Genomic DNA, 16,390 nt, shown 5'->3' with positions numbered 1-16,390 from the left:
TGGCCAACCACTCTCTCTGTGAAGAACTTTCTCCTCACCTCCAGCCTAAACCTCCCCTGGCGCAGCTTGAGACTCTGTCCTCTTGTTCTGCTGCTGGTTGCCTGTCCATGGAGTTGTCTACATTTAGCCCATATCTGGAGTTAAACTACAGCAGTTATTCTATCACCTGATGACCCCTCCCAATCAGAGAGGGGAAACCAGGAAAAGTGGAAAAAACCCACTGTTTAAAATGAAAATGATTTAATGAAATAGCCAAATTAAGACCAATGTCAATACAAGCTATACTCAGCCCAGCAAAAGCACAGCAGTCACCAAATCCAGGAAGGCAGTACTCAAGGGCAGAAGGAAAAGGAACAGTGTGAGAAGATGCAGAAGAAGGAGAGAAGAGGAAGATAAAATCAACCAACAAAAAAAAAAAAAAAAACAAAACAGGAAACTGTCATCTCCTCAGCAAGCTCCCACCTTTATACCAAGTGTGATGCTCATGGTATGGGATACATCTGTGAGCCAACTCAAGTGAGCTGTCCTGGCTGACTCAAGAACTGCTAGTGGCCTGCAGCCCGTCGCTGGCCTATGAGTCTGTCCCAACACAACCAGGATGGTGTTGATGAGACAGCTAGGTTTTGCTAGTCGTGTCTGACAGGGTGCAACATTGTGCACTGCAGAAGTGGAGAATTAAAGAAAATGTGACCTTTTTCACAAACCATTATTAACAACGTAAATCTGTATTTGCCCTGGCAGACATAAATGAGCAAAGCTGCTGTCAGAGGGAGCCAAAGAAGCCTGCAGTCCTGTGTGCTTGCTTCTCTGCTCTTGAGGAGGGACATGAGATCTGTGTCCTTGCTCCTGGAAGATAAGTAGGGAGCAGTCCCATTTCTAGTCAGCCACCATACTGGAAACAGCTGTAGCCAAAATATGGACTTCAAGCCTGTGCTCAGTCCTGCTTCTAAAAAACACCTTCTCCCTTTTTCAATCCCCTGTAATCCCTGTAATCTCCTCCTCATCCGGTGGGTTTCTTTCTGGTAACCAGGAAGCACCACAGGCCCCAGACTTTCTCTTGTCCCCATTTCTTTTGATCAGGGTGAAAATAATCCATTGAAAGCACTTTGGGGTGGTGTTTGTTTGCTGTGGGATGCAGGGTCAGCTGGTGCAGTGGTTTTTTGCAGCCATGCCCTAGGGTGGCAAACGACAGCTGGTCTGTCACAAGTCACCTTGAGTGTGACTTTGCCCTATAAGGGCAAGAGCAACCTCTGTCTGGTGTCTGGCCCCATTTGCAGATGGGGACCTGCTACAGGGCAGCTTGCCCTCCCATTGCGTGGCTTCTTTTTATTTCTTTAGCTCTTGCCTTCTGAGACAGGGTCCTCTTGCCTCACCTTTTAATCAAGCACTTCATGTGGAAGACAGCCATGCACATAATCACTGAGGGTTTTGAAAGGAGCTGTTTAAATTGATCATGCTTGCTTGGAGGTGCTTAGTTTCAATTCACAACTGATATATTGGAACTGAGCAGGAATAATTTGTCATGACAGATAAAGCAACGCTGCCAGCGTGGCTGCAGTGCTCAGAGCTTGTCCACTAGGTGTAGCTGAAGCCCTGCACTTCTTATTGATTAATGTCTTATAAAGAAGAGCTTTCTAATTTGATTTGGTTTATATGTTTTAACCAAATGAAAGGTAGTCAGAGTCAATAGTGATGGATGCTTATGGAGCAGAGCCTTTACCTAATGCAAGAATTAAATCTCATCACTTCCACAGTGCCATCACAAAAATTAGTATAATATGCACAGGAATTCTTTACCCTGGTTTCTCTAGTCCATACCTTCTAGTAGAGAAGTCTGTTTGATGTGATTGATTTTGCATATAAATATTGCAAACAATGAGGTCCTCTATTCGAGGACCTGTGTTTGGCTGTGTGGTTTTTTTCCCCTAGGCTCTAATACGATGGGCTGTGTTTAAAAGAGGAGGTTGGCTCCGTGGAAATCAATGAAGCAGAACACTTCTAAATTCCAGAGCTGAACTCTCAGTTAGTATTTTGGCCTAAGGAAGAAAGGGAGAGTACTTTGCTTCCTTCCTTCTCCTTCAGAGCTCTCTAGCTCTTTCTGTACATAATGTCCTTGAATAATGTCCTCATAACTTTGATTGAACATGACACAAACCAAGAAAAGACTTGGTGCATAAACCAAGTTCAGGCAGTCCATTCTCTGTTATTGTGATGTTGTTGATTTGGGTCTTTTTTACAATTAACATTCAAAGGGCAGTGATCTTGATTTATGAATCGTGAATAGCAGAAATTAAGATTATTTTTTACCTGTGATTTTCCCAGATAAGTTTCATCACCAAAATCTAGATTCCTGATACATTTGGTCTAGTTCAGACCTAGCTAACCACTTGGCCAGTGGTGTCTAAGTAAAAAATCAAGGCCTGACCGATGGCTTACTCAATATAGCCATACACTTGGAGTTCCTTTTGGAAAGCAGGCAGCACTTTGTGCCAAAACTACATTGCATATTCTAACACAGTTATTTTAGTTTCCCCTAAGTCACTCCACCAGTGTGAGTGGGCCTAAAAAGTGCTGTGAACACATTGTTCATTTTAGGAGGACTAAACATTGCTTGGCTAGCATACACCATAGTGGTGTAAATCAGTCTGAGGTCTTGTAAGTCCTTTTTGAGATTCTGGAGTGGTGTTGCTGGAATTCCTGCTCAACCAAGTTAAAGTGTTGCATGAACACAGCACTCTAGGTGCAGACATAAACTATCACCTGCAACTCCACCACCTTGTGTTATGATGGCAATTTCAGATTGGATTGTCAGGTTCACAATCACTGTGGTGACCAAGAGCCTATCCAAAGCCCTTATTAACTTATTTCATATGTCACATTACCTACTTGAGTATATTCTTAAAGTGGTGTTTGGGTCAGGAATGGATTAGAATATTTTCCGATCCATATTTTCCCCTAACATTAGTTTACTGGGGTTTAGTACTGTTAAACTCATTCTTATAATGATTTAGTGGGACTTTGTGATTGCTTTTTTCCCTTCAGTGTTACATGAAAGAACTTGATAATGCCTTCTTTCTTAGTTTTGGGTTGGTAGGGGTTTTGATTCTGTTTTGGTTTTGGTGGGGGTTTGGTTGTTGTTTTTGTGGGGGGTTGTTTTGGTTTTATGTTTTGGTTTGCATTTGTATCACCCTGGTAGCAGCTAGCCTTTAAGTACTGAAAAGGCAAGGAAGGCAGATGGAAAGCTGAGTTAGATGTTTTCTGCCAAATCTGAATGACTAACACTTTCCTAACTTTTTTTTTCCACTCCCCCACAAAAAATGAGCAACTCCAAACTGCTTTTGGTCAATGGTTTTTGCCAGCTTCTTTCATTGTGAGGAAATTGCACGTTACTTCTTAAGGGAGCTTAAGTATATACATGTTTCACTTTCATGTATGTCACATCTTAGGGGTATAGAAACTTCTGTCATTGTGGTTGTTCTGCTAAAAAAAAAAAAAAAAAAAAGTGAAGAAATAGATGTATGTAGTATTTAATACCCCAAACAAGTCAGGCTGCCAGTAAAGCATACATTGTTCTCATGAGGGTTTCATACTTTCCCTTAGAAAGGCAAGTTGCCAGCTTATACCTGGTTGTACTAGCAGTTACTGGGTTCATGATGCCTCTGTGTTTGCTGCCTGAGATGGGTGATCGTGCTGAAATACTGCATGTATTTCTATCTTCCTCTTTTTGATGAAGGTTACCTGGAAGACTGATCACCTGGGGGGGGGGGGGGGGGGAGGATCCTTGTCACCTGACAGTCTAGAAAGGAATAGGATGACATTGATAACAAAATTGACTTCGCCTCACAAGGACCCAGTTAGTCAAACATTAGTTGGTGGCATAATATGAAAGAGAGGACAGAGCAAGACAAGATTAAAGGAACTGTGTCTTCTTGTCTGCTCTTGGCTAGCACACAGGAGGTTTATGGGGGACCGCCTGGTGTACCCTCCAATAGCTTTGTCATTTTTGTGATTGTTTGGCAGATAAACAAGAAAGAACAGGACTAAAGACAGATTGTGTTTTTCCTATTTGTTGGTTGATGAAACAGTCCACAGTCTTACAAACAGGGAGCTGTTTGTAAAGATTGCAGCACAGAAACTATCATTAAAGAGCCTAGGGGTGCAACCTGCTATGCCAGGAGAGTACAAGCATGCAACATAACAGTGGCTCTGGGGTTCCTGCCCACTGGCTATCTTACAAGACAGGTTAAGGCAGGTAGGAGACCAAATAATGAGAAAAAACAAACCAGTCCAAAACAACAACAACAAAAAAACCCCCAAAACAAAACAAAACAAACAAACAAACAAAAAAACCCAAAGAACAAACAACTGATAAAAGCTAGTATTTATTAGCCATTTGAATAATATGACAGCCCTGGGATTTTATTTACATTGTCCTATGTGGGATATCATGGTCACAATGCCTGAAATGGCTCAGAGTCTCACAGATGTCCTGTGACTTTAATGAAAATCAGAATTTCAGTTTTCTATGGTTGTATGAAGTACAATTCCTTTACACATGGAAGATTACTATCCTATAATTTACCTAATTTAGCCCTCCTTTGTGCAAAGCAGTGTCATTTTTAGACCATCTTTATTCAAACATACTCGACAGGTCCTACGAATTTCACAACCAGTGCAAACTCTCTGCAGGCAGTGAAGGTGCATGGAGTGCATAGGCACTGAACATTTTTGTGAGGTGGACCTCCCCTTCACTCCAAGCTTGCAACTCTGTGTATTCTCATGTATAAAGCAAGCACGCCACAACTAAAGTAGAAAAAAACATGGGCACGTCTTGTTCCCATCTGCATGACCTTTGGCAAGTCATTATATATTGTGCATTAGCGTGTAACATTTTACATCTCAGTTTACCCTTTCAAATAATGAGTACAGTGTACTTTTTGCAGCTCATTGCTGCTCGACGTTGAACTTACTTAACAGGTTGCTTTAGATCCTTGCAGGCAAACTACTACACAACTGGAAATCACTGCCACAGAAGCTGGTCCCTGCATCTTTTAATTCTAAAAATTTGATTTAAATATTTTAACCACAGATAACCCTGATTTGTGGTAAAATATATTTTGAGCTCAGAAAACCTAACTAATAGCTAAAGGAAAAACAAAAACAATAAGGTAAACAGTAACTAGTGGTGTGTCTTGTAATACTGTAGGAACACAGGCAATATTACTTGGCTGATGATGACTTCAGAATATCCAAGTGAACAATTCTTGTTCGCTCTGATGCCAAGGGAGTGGCTAAATAGTTGATTTTTATCTGGTTCAGCAATTCCCCACACTAAACTGATCCAGGAGTCTCCAAATTACATAATTGCTCTGAGGGTATTGAGAAACACTGCAATCTAACACATCCTGTCTTTTAGAGAGGAAAAAACACTTAACATTTGTAGTAGTAGTAGTAGTAGTAATAGTAGTAGAGTTTTTGAGACACATCTGAAGATACCAAGCCTAAATATTAAGCATGTATCTGTCTGTATACTCCAGTTCAAGTCCAGGATCTAATTAGAGACCAGTTTGCCTTTCACAATACATACAACTTGCATAGGCTTTTTATATACACAAAATGAAGGTTTACTATATTCTAAAAATTGGTGACATTGGTGCCACTTCTTATATTTGTCTTTTAGCCTAGTAAAATATGAAAGTCACTCCTATCTGATCTTTTCTTTATTCATCCTTTCATCTCGAGTTTTATTTTCTTCTTTACTCATTTAATTCTCCAAACATTGTTATGTTTTATAAGATGGTTCTACCTTGAGAGCTAGAAAACCCTTGTAAAAAAATCCAATTAACACCATTTCACGCTTTTGATCCATTAATGCCACTATACCTTTTGCATCCTTTTCATTTTCCATCTTGTGATTCTCTTTCCACCCATGTCTTAAAATAGGTCGTTAGTGTTTACATCAGCAGCAGTTTTAGACATCACACGGTAGTGCTGCCAGCTCTGCAGATCACCACGCTTCCTTCTGAACTAATAGTTCATCAGCCACCCTGTCATTACCCTGTAAAATAAGATTCTCATTTCATCATCACTTTCTCTGTTATTTTCCCTCTTCTTTCTACAGGTATTTATCTTTCACCACAAATGTTCCCCACATTTCCAGGTGTTGTTTAAGTGTTACCTCCGTTTATGTCATTCTCATTGTGTCAGTCTCTATTCTTCCCTCCTGTAGTCTCAGACATGTTAGTCATAACCCCAGTGTTGCTCAGCCTCCCACCACTGTCAGCTTACTTATGATTGTCAGCAGAGTTTGGACTTTGTCCTTTCCAGAGGAAGATGTTTGGCTCCTATTATGAGATGCTTTACCATCCCTGCACAGCCTGTACAGCTGAGAGAGCTAGCCTTCAATTTCTAATTTGCTTTATTCTCTGTGCTGCTCACCAGCAGGTGCTGCTTGGGAAATCAATGGCAATTCCACACATGGAGCAGCTGCAGGACTCAGCCTTCAATAAATCTTTCCCATTTCTAATTTTTACAAGCCAGTTCTAGCAGTAATAGTGGGGAAAAAAAACCCACACACAAAACCCAAACAAACAAAAAAACCCACCCACAACAAATGTTGCATATTGATAATGAAACTGGTGTAAGTGAGCATTACTAGCAAATTGAATGGGCTGGAAAAGGGATGGAGGGAAGGACAAAAAGCTACCTCACACAAAGCAAGTCAGTTTACATTATCTAACTGGAATAGATAATTTCTTCTCTATAACTCACTCCTGACCAGTGGACTGCTGGCATTTGAAAGACTTTCAGTTTACCTCTGATATGTAGTTTACAGCATGATCACATCTGAACTGGACCCAGAGATTTCCCCTGGCAGATTCACAAAGTGTCCAGGTTGATGGTTGACTTGGCCCAACTCTGTTCCCACGGTCCATTGATCATTTCTAGCTAGAGTAGCATCATTTTGAAAAGAAATTAGATTTAAAATAGACTACTTTAGGATTCAGTACCATTTCTGAGTTTCATGCTACATTTTATGTTAGCTTATAGTGGTGTAAATCAGCAGTAACTTCACTGCAGTACTGGAAACTGGAAACAGCTAATACTGCTCTTTTCCTTCTCAATAAATTACCTGTGTATATTGGAAGAGTTGTTTCCAAATTGCAGAGATGTATTCATGTGTGACTGCGTGCCTCACCTGAGGGATTCCTTTATCTTATGAGTGATTTTTCAAGTGAAGCTATTCTCCATTTTGCCAAATTCTTCAAATAGCACATAGCATAATGTATTTATGGAAAGTCTATCTCTTGGGCAAGTCGAAGCAGTGGAAATTGCCTGGAGAAAATTGAAACTCTGATAATTGATTTTGCTTGCTCTTAAGGTTTCAAAAGACTTGAATCTTTCCAAGAATAAATCAAAAACTGTTCAGCAGCAAACTGTGGGGAATTCCTCCTCATTCTTAGAGTGGTTTCCTTGCTAAAGTTCAGAAATTATATTCTTACTGATGTAGATTAAGAATTAAATTATTTGCTTAAAATAGTTAAGTCTGTTGCCTGTTGGGATTTTCTGTGTCAGCTAATTTGGCTGCTTTATTAACTGCCATTTGTAGCCAGGATCTTTCAGCCACAGAAGAAAAAAAAAAAACAGCTAGCAAACCTTGGGTGTATGACAAACCCTTCAGGCCATAAAATCTTATTAGAAGGCAAATCATAACCTCCCAACCCTTTTGAGATTGATTTGGAGCTAGAAAATCTGTAGAAAATTGATGCAGAGTGGAGCACCTGCTTTGTGTATGCAAATAAGTGCAAATATGTCATTCTCCTTCCTCCCCTCCGTTTTTTTTTCTATTCATTGACACAGGACTAAACAGGAGAGAAATGATTCCTAAGAAGTCACCATACAAAATGTCTGATTGGTCCAGATGTTCATGATATTTCTATGGAATTAAATTAAACCCAATGGAGATCAGTCCTGATAGACTGCAGTGGGACCACATAGGAGTCTCCCCACCACTGCTTCAGTGCCAGATTCAGCAAGCTTCTGACTTCTAGACCAAAGCTCACACATCACCATGCATTTGTGTCTCAAGACCTTTATAAGGGATCTTTCTGAATTCTAATGATACCTCTTGGTAGGACTCCATGATCTTAGAGATCTTTTCCAACCAAAAGAATTCTATGATACTGTCTTAACATAACAGGCATTTTTAAATTCTTCATGCATGCTATGTTTTCATTGTGTGTCTTACAGGCCTACTTGGTACTATGTATTGTCATCTTGCATTACATAATTATGTGATGGCATAAGTATGTTATGGTACATGTTTGAACAGAATGGATCAATTTGATTTCCAATATAACTGACTGAAGTAGTGGTATTACAGGATGTGGTTCTGCCCAGGTGCAATATGATTTGAAAGACTTGTACCTTTCCAAAAAATAAAGACATTTGTCAGGAAAGCCATGAAGAACTCTTCCAGGTTCTTAGTGGAATTTTCATGCAGAATCCAAAAATGTTGATGTCACTAATACAGATATGGCACTGAAGTGGCAGGCTGTGGCAGTCCATTGGAGTCTGCATCCCCATGAATGAAGGGACTGAGACTGGTTGTTGTCTCCAGATTTTCTTGTGCTGCTGGCAAGCAGGGTCTCATGGAGCAAAGCAGCTACAGTTTGCAGAGCAGTGTGGATGGCTCTTTTATGGCCAATGCAGAAGGCAGGAGACCTTCCACAGCCTCTTCACAGGATCACAGGATGTTAAGGGTTGGATGTGACCTCTGAAGATCATCGAGTCCAAACCCCCTGCCAAAGCAGGACCGTAGAATCTAGCGCAGGTCACACAGGAATGCATCCAGATGGGTCTTGAAAGGCTCCAGAGAAGGAGACTCCCCAACCTCTCTGGGTAGCCTGTTCCAGTGCTTTGTGACCCTCACAGTGAAGAAGTTCCTCCTCATGTTGAGGTGGAACCTCTTGTACTGTAGTTTATATCCATTACCCCTTGTCCTATCACAGGGTGCAACTGAGAAGAGCCTGTCCCCTCCCTCTTGACACCCAGCCCTCAGATATTTATAAACATTTGTTAAATCCCTTCTCAGTCTTCTCTTCTCCAGACTATAAAGCTCTGTCACTTTATGTCAAGAGGCTGTCCTGCCAACCAAATAGCTGGCATGGCTTCCAGGCAATATTAAGGACTTCTGAAGAAATCTAGCTTTTTTTTAGATGGAAAAATAATTAAGGCTTGTCATTGCTTTTGGTGAAAAAGTAACCCTTGAGACTTTTAGAAGTGTTTTTAGTCACCAACACAGTATTCCCTATGGACAGTGTCTATGTATTTTAAAGCCCTTGAGCATTTGAGAGGCAAACCGTAAACCTGAACCATCATTCTTTCATCTAAGCATTTACAGGGCACACAAAAAGAATACACAAAACCCCCAAAAGTATCTGTTTCAATGGAGAGCATCAGCAAGTGAGAGCTGAATGCTGTAGTTGAAGTAAATGGCCTGGGGGAAAGAAGTGAAAAAATATATCAGAAAAAGGTAGGAAGAACACCCAAAAGCTTCAATACCATTAACTTAATGATGAACTTGTCCTTCCATTTGCTAAGTCTGAATGCACTGAATATCATATAGAGTAAATTATAAATATAGGTAGGAATTTTCTTGTTTAGGTGTTTTTCACCTGAGAAGTCTATGTCTTCAGCAGATTTATTCTGATGATGATTACATTTAATCCAGAAATCGACTATTTTTGTGTAACATTACCAATGACCTCAGTGGAAATGCCACTGCACACCAAATGGTATAGGGTTAGAGAATATGCAGTCCAGCTCACAACTGAAAAATAAATTCAGGCTTGTTACAGCAAATTCTTAAGGAATGGTCTGGCTTTACTATAGAGAAGATAAATTTCTCCTCTTTGTCATGGATTAGAGAAAGCTTTTCTTTCTCTTCCCCTAAACAGGGACATAAAATGCCTGAAGTATTGCAGAAGGTGAAACTTCAGAAGGGGTACAGGTTTCACAGAGAGCATTTTCAACCAGCTTCCTCATCCTCCAGAGGCAACCAGCATGCAGAGTCCAAATGCCAGTCTGTCCATTCTCCTTAGCATGTGTACTGCTTGACGGTTTCAGTACACTCTAAATTTCTCAGTCTCGGTTTCCCTTTCCATTCTTAAGGTGGCCAAAATCCAACAGATCTCTTCTAATCTTTCTGAAACTACACACACACATACTCTTCACATACTCAGGAACACTGATTTTTTTCTACTCTGTTCCTTGACTGTACAAGACTGCTTTCTTTACTTGCTTATTTAGGAACAATTCAGAAATGTAGCTTTGGATTTCTTGTAGCTAATTTTTATAATGATGATCCCAACTCATTTTCTGTTATCAGTACGTTCTCATGCCTCTAGGACACAACCAGGTTCCCACTGCCTAGTGAATCCTTGCACTTCATTTGGGCTGTGATAAGGGTCTGCGTGCATGCTGTCAGGATGTTGTAAACATGAGCTCAAACAACCCTAGAGCTTTATCGTGTCTCAAAACATGACCATCTGATTTCTAACTGCCTTCAAAAGGCTCAGAGAAGCCCCCACCTTGCAAGCACACTTTAATTATCCTTAAATCTGTGACTTTCTTAGGAGCAGTACTGAGCCACTGCCTGTGTCTGAAGAAGATTGAAAGAACTTATTTTCCCTTAAGCCATGGTGTCCACATATCCCCAGATAATATGAGCTGCCTTTTCTAAGCAGATAAATAAGATTAATGAGAAACCATCCCAAGTATATGTTTTCCACCCCCCCAGGCACTTTCTTAACAAATCTAGTGAGGACCTTCAATCCTCTCCATTGAAAGTCTGGGATGCTGTTAACATATGGACCATTTCTGAGCCAGTAGTTCTTGACACTGAGCTGTCCAGTACTGTTTTCTCATATATCCCTTATAAATCAAGTACCAAACATTTCTAGATCCTCTAGTGCCATGAAATAATGGATGCATTTGAGGGCTTACTCCAAAATATTGTAACATACATGTTTTTCTTCCTTATGTTGTTCTGAGCCCTATTACTTTTCACTGGAACCAAAGACCCATTTCTCTTCTCATAGCACTGGCTGCCACTTCTAGTACCAGTCTATTGCTTTTCAGTTGTTTTCGTATTTGTGCATTAATCTGACCTCCATCTCTCTCTAGGGAGCGGGCAACAGATGAGTCTGAGGCCATCTAGCATCTCGAGATGTTTCCTGAGTGACTTGTGGGTCACAGAAGCAGGAGATGCTGGTCGCTGGATAAACAGTATGCAGCTGAGCACCCTGGGGAGTGCTCTGCTTGTTTGTATAAACAACTTTGGTCCAGGGTGTGCCAGCTTAGTAACATGCAGAAAGTAGGTCTGACAGGTTACCTTGGCAGCAATGGGAACATTTTGTAGAATCTTAGAACATTTTGGGTTGGAAGAGACCTTAAAGATTATCTAGTTTCAACCCCTCCTGCCATGGACCGGGACACCAGTCTAAATCTTCTACCATCCTCAAGTTTAAATCCATTCCCTATGTTCCTTTCACAGCAAGCCCTTGTGAAAAGTCCCTCCCAGCTTTCTTGTAGGCCCCCTTCAGGTTCTGGAAGTCTGCTATAAGATATCTCTGGAGCCATCTTTTCTCCAGGTTGAACAGCCCCAACTCTCTCAGCCTGTACCTATAGGGGAGGTGTTCCAGCCCTCTGATGGTCTTCATGGCCCTTCTTTGGGCCCACTCCAGCAGTTCAAGAGCTGTTTTCTTTGAGAGCTGTTGGGATCAGGGGAACAGCTTACACTATCTCTCTCCATTAGCATTGCTGCTTCAATGGGAGAAGCTCATCACTTCACTGGAGGGACACTGTGGTGGTTGGAGCACTTGTTCCATGAGGAGAGATTAGGGGAAGGGGGATGTTCAGCCTGGAGAAGAAACAGCTTTCAGGACCCCTGACTGCAGCCCCAGAGTACGTATAAGGAGATTATCAAGAAGACTGAGGAGTGTAAGGTAGGACAAGAGGTAATGGGCAAAAGCTGAAAAAAAAAAAAGGGGGAGTTCAAGCTAAATATGAGAAACTTTTTTGCCATGCAGATGGTCAGGCTGAACAGGCTTCCTAGAGAGGTCATGCAATCTTCATCCTCAGATGTTTTTAAGACTAATATAAAGCCCCAAGAGGCTTGGTCTAAACTCACAGCTGAGCTTGCTTTGAGCAAAAGGTTGAACTAAAGACCTCCTGTGGTCCTGTCCAGCCAGTGAGTCTATGATTAAGAATCAGTCTGGTTTTTAACAAATTCTGCAGAATCCCAGGTCGCAAAGGGTGGTCACAGCTGTGAGTTCAGATTAGAGAAAACCATCCCAGTCTTTGTGGTGCAGTTAGAAAAATTAGACCACATTTGACCAATCCAACAACATGTCAAGTCATTGAAGGACTGAGGCTTACTTTTTAAGTGTAGCAGCTGTCTGTGAATCCTTCCTTTGTTTTCTCTTTCAGGGGACCTGAGACTCTAATCTCTTATGCTATGTCTGTTAGAGCAAGCAACAGCCAACATAGCTGGTTGATGTTGCCAGCTAGCAGGCAGTCTGCCTGCTCGCCTATCAGAGCAGTCACCGTGCAAAGCAGTCTCTGCAATGTTAGTTCCTGCTGTGTCATTCTGTCCTTCCCCCTTCGCTTGGTCTTCCTGTCCCTCTTCCCTCGGTGGCAGCATTACAGTACCAGTGTCCTGCTGCTGGCGTGCCCTTGTCTGAGCTTTCTGTCTGACTCTCTTTTCTCCATTCAGCTCTTCTTTTGCTCTGGTAAGTCTGATGAACAGCTTCCTTGCTGTTACTGCTTGGTGGCATGGTGCAAGGGCTTTAATCTAAATACTTCCCTTTGGGACTGTCAGCCCACGATTTCTAGGAATAGCATGAAAAGCCTGAGCACTGTGTGAGTAAAACAGGCAAGTATCTAAGGCCACTTGTGAAGGTAAGAAATGCTTCTCTAAAGAGTGATCAAAAACATTTAAGCTGACTTTGGTAGAGCTTGCCTTTAGGTGAGACTCAGGGCCATGGCTGGTTTGCTACAACAGTAAGTGATCAAGACTCAGGTGCCACATGAAACTTCAGAAAGTCTCTGACTCTGGTTCTTTTCATGCTTGTGTGGAAACCTGCCACAAAGCCTCCAGACTTTTGTTGTTTTGTACTGGAAAATTGTGTGTAAATCATAAAGTTATTCAAATGCAGCATGTAGTTGATAAAGCTGATTTTATCACCACTTTCTGAAGTAATGCATAGGACAGCATCAAGACTATAATAAGACACTTGTATTTTTCTGGAGGGTAATCGGAGCTACTGTAGTGCAGGCCATTCTAGAGTTTGATATGTGCTGCTTTGAAGTGTTGCTGTAGTTCAATCTGGTGTTTTGTTGAGGTAAAAATTCAGATTTTATCAGCATATGCTAGCTGGTGTTTTAGAGAATTGTGTGTGTGTGTGAGAGAGAGAGAGTTTTGAGTGTAAAGTGCCAGATAACATTACCCATTTTAGAAGTGCTTAAAATAACTGCTGGCAGCAGAGCAGGTGCCATGTGTCCTTCTGCTGGATACACGGGGAGGCAAGAGCTAAATATAGACCAATTTGTAAACCCTCCAGAAGTTGAAGCTGCAAGAAGGGAAGGAGGAAGCAATTCCCGTGAGAAGGAAAGGGAAGTTCTCTGTTATTAAAAAGTATAAACAAAACTCTGCAACAGTATGCAAGACAGTCTGCCAGAGAAGCAGGTTCAGAAGTGGATGTTTGGTTTATGCTTTGTACGTGCCAGGACAGTGCCTCAACAGCAGGGTCTGTTCCAGTGGTAAGAGAGAGAGGCTGACAAGGCACCCGGCACAGGGGATAGTTTTTCCAGCAGCAGGAGGATGGCTATTGCAGCTCTGCTAAATCAGGTGATGGCCCTTGCCCACTGAAGGTTTAATTTGGAGGTACTGTCTGATTTCAAAGTACAGCAAAGGCAAGGCATGCTAAATTGTTAAGGGATATAATCAGAGACAAACAGTCTCAGTGTCTTACCAGCCTGAGCTTAGCAGCACATCTTCTTTGTTGCCTCTGAGTGCAGCTGCAGCTATGCTGTGTGCTCAGCCCAGTTTTGTACCTCTGTGGGATGGCAGGCACGGCCAAAAGTCCTCCTACAGAAAGGCATCAGCCTGGGACCAGTGTCCGTCACTTCCCACCTAAGACTGGAGGTTGCCTATGCCCCAATGCACTACATTTCTTTCCTGGGTTATCTCATGCTTTAATGGAGGAAGGAGGAGAATAAAGAGCCCCTCTTTCAGTGGGGAGGCAGTAGCACCCTCTGGCTCTCAGGACTGTTTGCCACCAGAGGAGAGGAGGACCAGAGTGGCTATCTGCAGATGGTGAGCACGAGTGTCTGGGATCATGCTTTCGGCCAAAACACCAGGGCTGTGAAGGATACTGATCTCAGGGCTGTGGAACACATCCAGGATTTGGGAGTGCAGAAGGAAGAGTAAACAAGATGCAATGCTCAGAGTCAGTCAGATGTCTGGTCACTCCTCCCCCTCGCCATAGACCAGGGTACAGCTCTGTTGGAAATTCAAGTGTCTAGATGCAACAGTAAGGGTAGCAGGAGTCACAAAACTCAAGAAGTGAATAGTCTAAAATTGAATGAGTCCTTAATTCCTTGAGGAACCAAGGAATTCCTTTTCTGGGCTTAGTCACCTGATTTTTAGAAATGACTGTGTCTAATAGTGTCTAAAGTAAACAATGGGTCTCGCTGAGATTCGCACTGAAAGCCTTTTATGGCCTCATAAAGATTTCCTGATGTACATCAAGGTTAAACAGGCTGGAGCACGATGAGGACCAGGGCCAACTACAGTAAAATCTCCTAGAATCAAAGGCTGTAAATGGAATGCTTTCAGCAGATGAGAGCTGCCCTGTCTCCCTAAATGTAAACTCTGTGATGCTGTGGGAGCCACTACACAAAACAAGGTACAGACATCTTAACAGACATTGGGTTTGTGCTTGAAAGGAGTTATCAGACCCCTGGTGTAGCCTGAAGAAGAGTGGAATAAACAGTAAAATACTTATTTGTGTGTGCAATGCAGTCCTTGGTATGACCCAGTAGGTGGGCACCCTTGGGTTAAAGGCATGTCACTGGCTAGTTCTGAGGTTTCTGCCTGCTCGCTGTTGCAGGCTGGTGGCCTGAACCTTAGCAAATGTGAATTGCCATAGCTTCAGAGACTGATTATAACTAATACCTTTCTAGACAGGAATGTACATTAGGGAAGATTTCCTGCAAGGGCAGCTTCTAAACACCTTCTGCCCTTGATTTTGAACATCCAGTTTCTGTTTTGTTTGCTCATGGTTTTCCCTTATTACACTGGGCATAAACTGATTGCTGCTGTTGATTTAAAGCCCATCGTGACTGCAAGCATGTTTCATGATTCATGTAGGAGGAGATGGAAGGTGCTGCTCCATGAGTGGAGCTGGAGGCAGCCAAGGGAGAGAGTTGGGGTGCAGTAAGAGCTGCATTGACTTGTGCCTTCTTACAGAGAGGGGGAGATAGCTGGAAGATAAATTCATATTTGTAAATGAAGCATTTAACAATCTTGTTCTCCTTATGTGATAAAAAAAATATCTGAAGTTGGAAATATACTGTGTGAGGCTTGTTCTGTGTAGCGAAGAGATGGTGATCTTGGGTTTTCTAGCTCATTGATTACCAGCTGCCAGCTAGCTAAAATTAATTAATGCAATTGTAAAAACTAATGTGGACATGTCAAAGAAACACTTATTTTGTAGAACTTCTAGCTTAGTATTTACTACAGTCTTCCTGACCTTGAATTAATTGAATGAATTAGCTATAGTTAAAGTAAGATCACAAACTGTGGAATTATTAACCTAAATTACATGTATAGGATCTAATCTTTCAATGTAAATTAAGCTAAATATGACATCAAATCAGACATATATAATTTTACAATCTCTTTGCAGTGATATAATGACCATGCCACAAGCAGGATGGAGCAAATGAAACGCATTTTTCTGACAGGGTCTGTGGACCAGGTCCAGCCACCTTCCCAAGCCATTCCTGCTAGGGAGTTGTACCTGTGGGAGGGCTGCAGGGGCATGGATTTACAGCTAACAGCTCTCAACCACATCCTGAGTCCCACTCAAAGCTTTCAATTATTTGTTTGAGAGATGATAAACCATAATATTTTAATATCTTACCTGTAAGTCCAGTCAAACAGGCAGACAATCAGCTCTTGAAAAATGTTGCCTTAGTGACAGCCATCACTGCACTTCCAATCACTTTGACTGAGGAGAGTTTAATAATAAGCATCGAGCCATGTATTACAGTAAATTACATCTCCCTTAACATATACTGCCTTCAGCCAAGGAAGTTTATG

The sequence above is a fragment of the Indicator indicator genome, chromosome 2 (genome assembly GCF_027791375.1).
Source record: "Indicator indicator isolate 239-I01 chromosome 2, UM_Iind_1.1, whole genome shotgun sequence".
NCBI classification, from domain to species: domain Eukaryota; kingdom Metazoa; phylum Chordata; class Aves; order Piciformes; family Indicatoridae; genus Indicator; species Indicator indicator.
The sequence above is the reverse complement of the archived record's forward strand: the minus strand, read 5'-3'. Positions refer to the sequence as shown.